At 42.8% G+C, this 12,146-nt stretch overlaps 1 protein-coding gene across 6 annotated transcripts in view; it reads right to left on the bottom strand.

Annotated features, from left to right (window-relative positions):
• The window catches only part of kif3a (kinesin family member 3A), a 78,415-nt gene that overhangs the window by 49,377 nt on the left and 16,892 nt on the right, over nucleotides 1-12,146 (bottom strand). The window lies entirely within an intron of this gene.

Genomic DNA, 12,146 nt, shown 5'->3' with positions numbered 1-12,146 from the left:
GCTGCATAGATATTACGATCTACTAAAAATGACTTGTCTGAATAGAGGGAAAAATGCTACGCATCAGAAAGTACCACTTTATTTTGGAATCGATGTGTCCGTCAGTTTACCACAGCTCCTGTGCGCCGGCAGCACTCGTGCAGCCCTAGACTGTCATGCTTAACTGTAGGCAAGACGCAATTACCGTATTTTTCGGACTATAAGTCGAACCGGCCGAAAATGCATATTAAAGAAGGGAAAAAACATATATATGTCGCACTGGAGTATAAATCGCATTTTTTGGGGAAATGTATTTGATAAAAGCCAACACCAAGAATAGACATTTGAAAGGCAATTTAAAATAAATAAAGAATAGTGAACAACAGGCTGATTAAGTGTACGTTATATGAGGCATAAATAACCAACTGGTATGTTAACGTAACATATTATGGTAAGAGTCATTCAAATAACTATAACATATAGAACATTAGGGATGATGCTCGAACCCGGTTTTCCCGGTTGTTTGATAAGAAAAGAACCGAGTCCTCGGACTCGAATCCCTTTTTGAGAACCGGTACCCGTTATCGAGACCACTCATAGGCATCCGTCCGTCAGTAGTGACGATGGGTTGCGCCTGGGGGAGTTCATTCTTTCTTGCAGCGGCGGCTGTGGCTGTACAGCCCCACTCTGGAGTGACAGTCTCTGGTGCAGTTGGCGCAGACGTATGTGGAGGGTTCTGACACAGGAGCATGTCCCGCGTCACGGAGTTTCCGCTTTTGTCTCCTCGCCTGCAACAAGGAGATGTGCTTCTCCTCGGCACGGCGGGTTCCTGTAGCAACAGTGTGCCTCCAAACGTCGCAGTCTTTTGCAGCTTCCTCCCAGTTGTTGTGGTCGATACCTGCCTGTTTCATGTCACGTTTACACACGTCCTTGAAACGCAGTCGGGGGCGACCAAGGGGTCTGGAGCCTGTTGACAGTTCGCCGTACAGAACAGCTCTGGGGAGCCGGCTGGGGTCCATCCTGTGGACATGGCCAAGCCATCTGAGGCGGCGTTGGCTGAGCATGGTGAACAGGCTGGTGGAGTGAGCACGATCTAGGACTTCCATGTTGGGAACTTTGTCCTGCCATGAGATTCCCAGGATGCGGCGAAGACAGCGCAGGTGGAAGCTGTTTAGCTGTTTCTCATGTCTGGTGTAGGTGGTCCAGGCCTCGCTGCCATACATCAGTGTGCTAATGACGCAGGCTTGATAGACCTGGAGTTTAGTGCGTGTGGATAGCTGGTTGTTCGACCATACTCTTTTGGACAGCCTGGCCATCACTGTGGCGGCTCTCGCAAGACGGGTGGCACGTTCTGTGTCGAGTGACAAGTCACTGGAGATTGCGGATCCAAGGTATGTAAAGGTGTTGACACATTCCAGAGTCTGATTGTCGACGGAGATGGAGAGTGGAGTTTCAGCATCTTGGCCCATGACATTGGTCTTCTTTAGGCTGATGGTGAGACCAAACTCTTTACAGGCAGATGAAAGCCTGTCCATCAGCCTCTGGAGCCCAGACTCGGTGTGGGATACTAGAGCTGCATCATCAGCAAAAAGCATTTCTCTCAGGAGGACACTGGTCACCTTGGTCTTGGAGCGCAAACGGGCAAGGTTGAAAAGTTTCCCATCAGCTCTCGTGTGTAGGGAGACACCTTCAGAACATGTGCCGAAAGCAGTAGACAGAACGAGGGAGAAGAAAATTCCAAAGAGGGTTGGTGCAAGAACGCAGCCCTGTTTTACGCCGCTGTGGATTGGAAAGGCCTCTGATGTTCCTCCTTCCCAACAGATGGAACCCTGTGTGTTTTCGTGGAATGATCTTATGACGGCAAGGAGTTTTGGGGGGCAGCCGATCTTTGCAAGCATCTTAAAGAGACCATCTCTGCTGACAAGGTCAAATGCTTTAGTGAGATCAACAAAGGCGAGATACAAGGGTCTCCTCTGTTCCCTTTTTGAGAACCGGTACCCGTTATCGAGACCACTATAGTAAAGAAAAAGAGTTGGTTCTTTATTCGAATCCCGTCCCGACAAGAAATGCCCCGTAGGACATCACAAGAAATGACGTCACGTAGCTCAGTCATTTGTCACGGTGGGGTTCAGCGTGCTGCGGTTCGTTCTCCCAGGACGCAAAACTGACGGCTCCGGACGAAAGCGTGCCGTTCGCACGATAAGCTAAAGCAAAAACTTACTTAGCACAGGAATACTAGAAGCTAAGGTAACTTTAGCACAGGAATCATGAGCTCGAAAACCAGAATGCCAACGTAACTGTTGCACATGCAAACAATGAAGCCACGACGAGTGACCGGAAAAGGCAGGCTTAAATAGAGTCTCTGATGAGCAACAGGTGCGCGTACAAGGCAGGTGAAAATCATAAGTAACCATGGTGACTAAAATAAACCCCCGAAGTGCACAAAACAACTAAGGAAGTCCAAAACTAACAGAACATAACTAAACAAAACGTGATCCGACCACATCATAATACATCACAGTTTCATATCATTTCACTTTACAGGAGTAGGAAGAAGTAAAGCTTATTTAATCCTACCCCTTTCCCACTTCATAGCGTTTACAAATATATACACATGTATACATTTTTACTGAGGGAACTCTCCTGAAGGAATCAATAAAGTACTATCCATCATTTACTGACATTTTTATAATAAAATATCTGTGAATTAGTATATACAACAGTTTTGTAATATGTAATGAATTAATTCAGTCATTATTAATATACTGAGATGAAGAATATCTTATTTTCAATATGGTTGAAAGTATTTCTCATAATTCTTCTTCTTCGTACTTTGTAAGCACTCTTCATTTGAACAACCACCTACTCAGTGGCCTAGTGGTTAGAGTGTCCGCCCTGAGATGGGTAGGTTGTGAGTTCAAACCCTGGCTGAGTCATACCAAAGACTATAAAAATGGGACCCATTACCTCCCTGCTTGAGACTCAGCATCAAGGGTTGGAATTGGGGGTTAAATCACCAAAAATGATTCCCGGGCGCGGCCACCGCTGCTGCCCACTGCTCCCCTCACCTCATAGGGGGTGATCAAGGGTGATGGGTCAAATGCAGAGAATAATTTCACCACACCTAGTGTGTGTGTGACAATCATTGGTACTTTAACTTTAACCTCTTGAACTGGATCATATCAGTACAATGTTTAACTTCTTTACTTAATCCATTCCATCATTTAATTCCACATCATTTTAGCTGTTTGCAATTTCACCAAATCGAACTTTAATATTTTTGACTCAATAAATAAAGTGTTTGTATGTTCTCTATATCCAACATTATGTATCAGTCTAATTGATCTTTTTTGTAACACGGTTAACGAATGTAGCGCACATTTGTAGTTATTTCCCCACATTTCTGCACAATAACTCAGATATGGTAATACTATAGTAGCGAGCAGTAGAGAATGTGAAGTGATTTGTTAAACCAAATATTGTGTTTTTTTCCATAATACAACAACCTATCTGGACTTGATAAGAGAATCGATAAGGAATCGGTTCGATAAGAGGATTCGATAATAGGCTCGAACTCGATAATTTCTTATCAAACATCATCCCTATAGAACATGCTATACGTTTACTAAACAATCTGTCCCATGAAATCTTCTTCCTCGGTGTCGCTTCTAAACAACTCTGCCAACTCCAAAGGTAGACAATGCGCCGCTTTCTGATGCATATTTCACTACGTCCAGCTTGTAACCTGCAGTATATGATTTCCTTTTCGGTGCTATTTTTGTTCAGCCATTCTCAGTTTTTATAAGTTACCGCCAATGTTGAAATGATCCATTTTCATAGCTACGGAAGTAGTAGCAGGTAGCATTTTTTTTTTTCACAATGCACGTCTGCCATGACCCACAATGCACTTCTGCAATGACCCGCCCCCGCCGAATTTTTATTGGTTGACGTGTGTGTGTGACGATTGCTGATATACGTCTAGTCTCTTACGTGAATGAGATAAATAATATTATTTGATATTTTACCGTCATGTGTTAATAATTTCACACATACGTCGCTCCTGAGTACAAGTCTATGAAAAAAACTACGATTTATAATCCGAAAAATACGGTATTTTGCTGCGCATGTATGTTGCCTGCTATTTATGTTCCCACTGCAGGGTCCGATGTCCAATTCAGATTTTTTTTGTCAAATCCGATCTTTTAGTGGCCGTTCACATTACAAAAAAAAATGCAATTTGTAATGTGAATGCAATCTGACCCGCATGTGGACATGACGTCATGACGTCGCACGCACTGCAGTGTTTAAAGGAGCATTTGTGGCAATTTCAAGGATTTTCAACATTTTATGAGCCAAACTATTGCGTGTAGCAGATAAAGAAGAAAGAGGACTATGTATTATGGCTCTCACAGTTTTATGGGATAATTAGTTTTGATGTGCCTGTGGGCAAAAACAGTCAGAGACAGGATTGGTGGAAGTTTCACGTAAGTTCCTAAAACATTTATTTTCCTCACCTGTTTTCTTCTCCGTCGTCAACTATTTATTTTGCAACCGTCTATTTTGGCGAATAACATACGAAGCATATCGCGGAGCGTTCACATTGAGGACTCGTCGTATATATAACCGATTTATTTCCACATACAAAAGAGGCCTGGGTCTGATATGAAACATTCAGAATTGCACTGTTCACAGGGACATGAAAAAATCTGATAGAACAACGGAATTGACCTGCAGTGTTACAAGTTCTTAGACTAGAGGTGTCAAACTAATTTTAGCCCAGGGCCCACACTCAGAAAATTCTATTCCCAAGTGGACCAGACTGGTAAAATAATGGCATGATAACTTAATGATAAAGAAAAACTTCAGATTGTTTTCTTTGTTTAAAAATAGACCAAGCACATTATGAAAATGTACAAATCATAATGTTTTTATTACACTTACCGGTACATAGAATAGGATAAAATAGAATAGAAAGTATTATACAGCATTATTCACATGTGAATAATATACATACAGTCTTTATACAGCATTATTCACATGTGAATAATATACATACAGTCTTTATACAGCATTATTCACATGTGAATAATATACATACAGTCTTTATACAGCATTATTCACATGTGAATAATATAAATACAGTTTATTATACATTTAAGTACAGTCAAAAAGGAACATATGCATTATACAGTCTGATGGCTGCATATGTTACCTACTTAGTGGCCTAGTGGTTAGAGTGTCCGCCCTGAGATGGGTAGGTTGTGAGTTCAAACCCCGGCCGAGTCATACCAAAGACTATAAAAATGGGACCCATTACCTCCCTGCTTGGCACTCAGCATCAAGGGTTGGAATTGGGGGTTAAATCACCAAAAATGATTCCCGGGCGCGGCCACCGCTGCTGCTCACTGCTCCCCTCACCTCCCAGGGGGGTGATCAAGGGTGATGGGTCAAATGCAGAGAATAATTTCGCCACATCTAGTGTGTGTGTGACAATCATTGGTACTTTAACAGTATTCTATCTTCATTTGTCGTTATTTATACTTTCTAAATAAATGATGTGATAATGTTCATCAGCGAAATAGGGGGAATTGAGTCTGGCAGAGTTTTAAAATGCTCTCAATCATGTAAATTTAAAATAGCAAAATCAAATTACAGGATGTTATTCATGTCATTTACTAATTTTCCTCACCTGATGTACTAACATCATATGGTTTGTTCTGTACATATGTAGCGTCATATACAACACAACTTGTGAATTTGGACTCCGAAGGGGAAAATGTGTCCCCCGGTTATAACTACAACACAAAATGTACATATTATCAACAGTATTTATTTAGGGTCGAAATGTCACAGGTTACATCAGTGTTTTTCAACCACTGTGCCGCGACACTAGTCGTGAGATACAGTCTGGTGTGCCGTAGGAGATGATCTAATTTCACCTATTTGGCGTAAAAAATATTTTTTGCAAACCAGTAATTGTAGTCTGTAAATGATGTGTTGTTGTTGAGTGTCGGTGCTGTCTGGAGCTCGGCAGAGTAACCGTGTAATACTCTTCCATATCAGTAGGTGGCAGCAGGTAGCTAATTGCTTTGTAGTTGTCGGAAACAGCGGGAGGCAGCGTGCAGGTAAAAAGGTGTCTAATGCTTAAACCAAAAATAAACAAAAGGTGAGTGCCCCTAAGGAAAGGCATTGAAGCTTAGGGAAGGCTATGCAGAACAAAACTAAAACTGAACTAGCTACAAAGTCAACAAAAACAGAATGCTGGACAACAGCAAAGACTTACTGTGGAGCAAAGATGGCGTCTACAATGTACATCCGAACATGACATGACAATTGACAATGTCCCCACAAAGAAGGATAAAAACACAGTAGATGCGGGAAATATCGCTCAAAGGAAGACATGAAACTGCTACAGGAAAATACCAAAAAAAGAGAAAAAGCCACCAAAATAGGAGCGCAAGACAAGAACTAAAACAGTACACACAGGAAAACAGCAAACAAGTCCAAATAAGTCAGGGCGTGATATGACAGGTGGTGACAGTACAAATACACTGCAAAAAGTCAGTGTTCAAAAACAAGAAAAAACAAATGACAAAAATTAGGGGTATTTTATTTGAACTAAGCAAAATTATCTGCCAATAGAACAAGAAAATTTGGCTTGTCAAGACTTTCCAAAACAAGTAAAATTAGCGAACCTCAATGAACCCAAAAATACCTTAAAATAAGTATATTATCACTAATAACAACTGTACTACTATATGAGTACGTATTTTCTCTTGTTTCATTGAAAATAAAACAGCAAAGTCCATTTGGCTGTCATCTGTTTTAATTATGAGACACAATTGTGTCAAAGTCATGATTTTTTTTTTTCATGCTTGAAGTAAGAAATGATTACTATAAAAAAGTAGTTTTATACTTGTGAGTGTTGATGACACAACAGTTGATATTCTAGTTTCAAGCATGTTTTACTCAATATAGGTCATCACATCTCAGCAACAAGCTGTAATATCTTACTGAGATCATTTAGGAGCAAAACACTTAAAACAAGTAAAACACTCTAACATCAAATCTGCTTAGTGAGAAGAATGATCTTATCAGACAGAAAATAAGCAAATATCACCCTTATTTGAGATATTTCATCTTACTTAGATTCCAGTTTTTGCAGTGTACTTTGAGACAAGAGCTATAGTGATGCATGCTTGGTTATGCTTTAAAGTCATATCCAACAATTGCGGCAACGACTTTTTACTGTCAACTGAGTTTAATTTTTAATGATTTCTGCTGGTGGTGTGCCTCCGGATTTTTTCAACGCAAAAAATGTGCCTTGGCTCAAAAAAGGTTGAAAAACACTGGGTTACATTACCAACAAGATCTTTGCCAATCAAGGCACGAACGTAACAATGCACATTTTGTATCATCACTATCACTAATAAGCAGCGTAAGTAGGTAGTGTCCAAACACGCAAGTGTTCCCTCTATCTTAACACGACACATAGCGCTGCCTCCTTTGAAGCAATGCGCGCTCTTGCTGCAGGAGATACAAAGAATTGCTATTGGACACATTTAGAACAGCAATTGATTTCCTCAAAATGTTTTTGCTTATTTTTAGACTTGGCAAACTCATCTCACGGGCCGGCTAAAACCTGTTTGCGGGGCGTACGTTTGACATCACTGCCTTAGACAATGACGACTATGTTAAGCCATTTCAAGTGGTTATTACTAGAGATTAGGGATGTTCCGATCCAGGTTTTTGCACTTCCGATCCGATATTGTTTTTGCATTTCCGATCCGATACCGATACTGACCGATACTGGCCTATCCGAGCATGTATTAAAGTTTAAAGTTATTTAGCCTACTTAGTTGTCAGAATCATGTTGAAAAGGGTTTTAGTACTCTTGATAACAACTAGCCAGCTGAATTAGGGGAGTTTGAATAATACACAATGGTTGGTAACAAGAAACTGACCTGTTTATTCAAGGATAAACACAAAATAGACAAAATTATACATGACAAACAGAAATGGCATCATTGAACTAGGGCTGGGCGATATGGCCTTTTTTTAATATTGCGATATTTTAAGGCCATATTGCGATACACGATATATATCTCGATATTTTGCCTCAGCCTTGAATGAACACTTGATACATATAATCACAGCAGTATGATGATTCTATGTGTTTTGATTGATTGATTGAGACTTTTATTAGTAGGTTGCACAGTGAAGTACATATTCCGTACAATTGACCACTAAATGGTAACACCCCAATAAGTTTTTCAACTTGTTTAAGTCGGGGTCCACTTAAATTGATTCATGATACAGATATATACTATCAGATATATACTATCATCATAATACAGTCATCACGCAAGATAATCACATTGAATTATTTACATTATTTATAATCCAGGGTGTGGAGGGGGGCGCCGGATGTAAGTGTCAAAAAGACAGCCAAAAGAGTTTGATATGAGAATAAATCTAAAGTTAAAATATAGGGTAGAAATGCACCCATTTGCAGGAAATGTAGTCTTGATTTTCAACATTTTCTTTCAAGGCTTGCATGTCTACATTAAAACATTCTTCTTCATACTGCATTAATATATGCTACTTTTAAACTTTCATGCAGAGAAGGAAATCACAACTAAAAAAATCACTAATTTTTTCAAACGGTGTTGATCTGGAAATTTTTTGCCTCTGCATTTTGATGGTGTGGGCGTGTGGCACCGAACGGAGATAAGCGTCTCGACAGACGTTACAATATTTGAACAATGATGACGAAAACTGTTTTCTCTGTCGTGTCCGTGTGTCGAAAATTGTTGTGCGCTTATTTTTTTATTTGATTTTGTGCGTGGCATATAATTGCTATGCGCAGTGGACGCTTGAGCAGTTTGCAATTGCACAGGCGCGCACCTTAGAGAGAACGTTGGTCACACGGCTGCGCTAGCATCACAGCTAACGTTAGCCATGCTGCTACCTCTCTGCTCGGGGAGGACGTACACTAGAGATGCGCGGTTTGCGGGCACAACCGCGGAGTCCGTGGATTATCCGCGGATCGGGCGGATGAAATTAAAAAAAATTAGATTTTATCCGCGGGTCGGGTCGCGCGGTTGAAATAAAAAAAAATTAGATTTTAAATAGATACAGGCGGGTGGTAGTTAAACCAATTGGTAAATATATATACATAGTTAAATGTTGTTACCCACATACGAAAAACGAGCAGGCACCTGCAGCATATGCCACAACAGAAGAAAAAAAAAGAAAAGAGATGGACACTTTTACGGAGCGGAGAAGGGACGCCTCGCCGGGGTCCGGGACCGAGGCCCCTTCCCCCGAGAGGGCCCCACCGGGAGCCGTAGCTGAGGCGATCCGCGAGAAGGGCCCGACGCACGTCCAGGGTCACCACCGCGCCCACCGCACCGACACCCCGCCTCGTCCGCCTTCGCCGCGGCCGGCGTCACGCGCAGCAGGTAAGCAGCTTACCTGCCCGCCACCCCCGTGGCCGGGGGCTCGTAACAGGGGTCACTCCGCGCGCTCCGCCCGCGCAGCTTACCTGCCCGCCACCTCTGTTGCCGGGGGCGCGTAACAGGGGTCACTCCGCGCGCAGTGCGCTCACGAAAGAGGTGGGGCTCACCCTGGTTGATATAGACAGCAGGACGGTGGCCATGGAAGTTGGAACCCGCTAAGGAGTGTGTAACAACCCACCTGCCGAATCTACTAGCCCTGAAAATGGATGGCGCTGGAGCGTCGGGCCCATACCCGGCCGTCGCCGGCAGCGAGACGCGCTTGGAGGTGCGCTCAGCGCGGCTCCCATATGATTGCGCACTGGTGTGCGTCTGGGTCGTGACAGCGTGGCACGCGAATGTCTGTGCTGCATTGGATCAGTCTCCTTTCTTTAACAGGCAAAAGCTTTATAACCTCACTAATGCCTTGCATCGTCTATATTAGATATATAACAACTGGCGGGTGCGGTTCTGATCAAATGTTAGAAACGGGTGGATGGCGGATGGTTGACGACTTTCTGATGCGGTTGCGGATGAAATAATTGCCTATCCGCGCATCTCTAACGTACACGTATGTGACGTATGACGTGACAGTATGTGACGTATGACGTGACAGTATGTGACGTGTGTAAGAAGGTGCACTTGCTGTCTGTGAGAGGGAGACACAGGAAAGAGTGAGAAGAGCCTGTCGTGTAATGCCAGCAGCTAAAAGCAACTGCGTGAGAATTCACAGACCTGTAGATGTGTTGAAGGTGTGCTGGAAAATGCGGAACGGAAATTAGGAAGCAGCAGAAAAGTGGAATGTATTATTTAAATCGGTGCTTTGGAAAACACGGACCGGAGTTTTTTTTTAAACTGGATCTGGATCGGCATTTTCCCATGCCTTGCCGATACGCAATTTTTGGCAAATATCGGCAGCCGATCCGATCCAAATATCGGATCGGGACATCCCTACTAGAGATGTCCGATAATGGCTTTTTTGCCGATATCCGATATTCCGATATTGTCCAACTCTTAACTACGGATTCCGATATCAACCGATACCGATATATACAGTCGTGGAATTAACACATTATTATGCCTAATTTTGTTGTGATGCCCCGCTGGATGCATTAAACAATGTAACAAGGTTTTCCCAAAATAAATCAACTCAAGTTATGGAAAAAAAATGCCAACATGGCACTGCCATATTTATTATTGAAGTCACAAAGTGCATTATTTTTTTTAACATGCCTCAAAACAGCAGCTTGGAATTTGGGACATGCTCTCCCTGAGAGAGCATGAGGAGGTTGAGGTGGGGAGTAGCGTCTCGGAAGAGTTAGTGCTGCAAGGGGTTCTGGGTATTTGTTATGTTGTGTTACGGTGCGGATGTTCTCCCGAAATGTGTTTGTCATTCTTGTTTGGTGTGGGTTCACAGTGTGGCGCATATTTGAAACAGTGTTAAAGTTGTTTATACGGCCACCCTCAGTGTGACCTGTATGGCTGTTGACCAAGTATGAATTGCATTCACTTGTGTGTGTGAAAAGCCGTAGATATTATGTGATTGGGCCGGCACGCAAAGGCAGTGTCTTTAAAGTTTATTGGCGCTAGAGATGCGCGGTTTGCGGACACAACCGCGGAGTCCGCGGATTATCCGCGGGTCGGGCGGTTGAAATAAGAAAAAATTAGATTTTATCCGCGGGTCGGGTCGGGCGGTTGAAATAAAAAAAAATTAGATTTTAAATAGATTCGGGCGGGTGGCAGTTAAACCAATTGGGAAATATATATACATAGTTAAATGTTGTTACCCACATACGAAAAACGAGCAGACACCTGCAGCATATGCCACAACAGAAGAAGAAAAAAAAAAGAGATGGCAACGCCGGCAGCAAACGTGGTACGCGACAAACTAAAAAAGGGAATACTAAAGACCAGGGGAAAAAAAGGCCAGAAAAGTTCAGCGTGGACTCGTTTTTATGAGGTTGTAAATCAGGATGATAGTAATGCTGGCTACGTGATTTGCAAGAGCTGCGACGCTGTTTATGTCTACGACAGTCACAAAACCGGGACATCTAACATGGTGCATCACATTTGTGCAAAACCCCGAACCTCCACAAACACCCTGAGCATGAGCAGTTTCGTCCGCCGTGATCCCAGAAGAGTGCCACAGGATGTTAAAACAAGATAGAACGCAGCTGCCTGCAGCAGTTTGAGTGGCGCGAGCGCTCTTGGAGGTGAGCTCAGCGCGGCTCCCAGATGATTGCGCACTGGTGTGCGTCTGGGCCGTGACAGCGTGGCACGCATTGAATGTCTCTGTTGCATTGGATCAGTCTCCTTTCTTTAACAGGCAAAAGCTTTATAACCTCACTATAATGCCTTGCATCGTCTATATTAGATATATAACAACGGGCGGGTGGCGGATGGCGGGCGGGTGCGGTTTTGATTAAATGTTAGTTCGGGTGGATGCAAATGGTTGACGACTTTTGTGATGCGGTTGCGGATGAAATAATTGCCTAACCGCGCATCACTAATTGGCGCTCTGTACTTCTCCCTACGTCCGTGTACCACTCCGTACAGCGGCGTTTTAAAAAGTCATACATTTTACTTTTTGAAACCGATACCGATAATTTCCGATATTACATTTTAAAGCATTTATCGGCCGCTAATATCGACAGTCCGATGTTATCGGAC

Source organism: Nerophis lumbriciformis, linkage group LG35 (assembly GCF_033978685.3).
Source record: "Nerophis lumbriciformis linkage group LG35, RoL_Nlum_v2.1, whole genome shotgun sequence".
Taxonomy (NCBI): domain Eukaryota; kingdom Metazoa; phylum Chordata; class Actinopteri; order Syngnathiformes; family Syngnathidae; genus Nerophis; species Nerophis lumbriciformis.
Note: the sequence above shows the minus strand (reverse complement) of the source record. Positions and strands in the feature narration are given on the sequence as shown.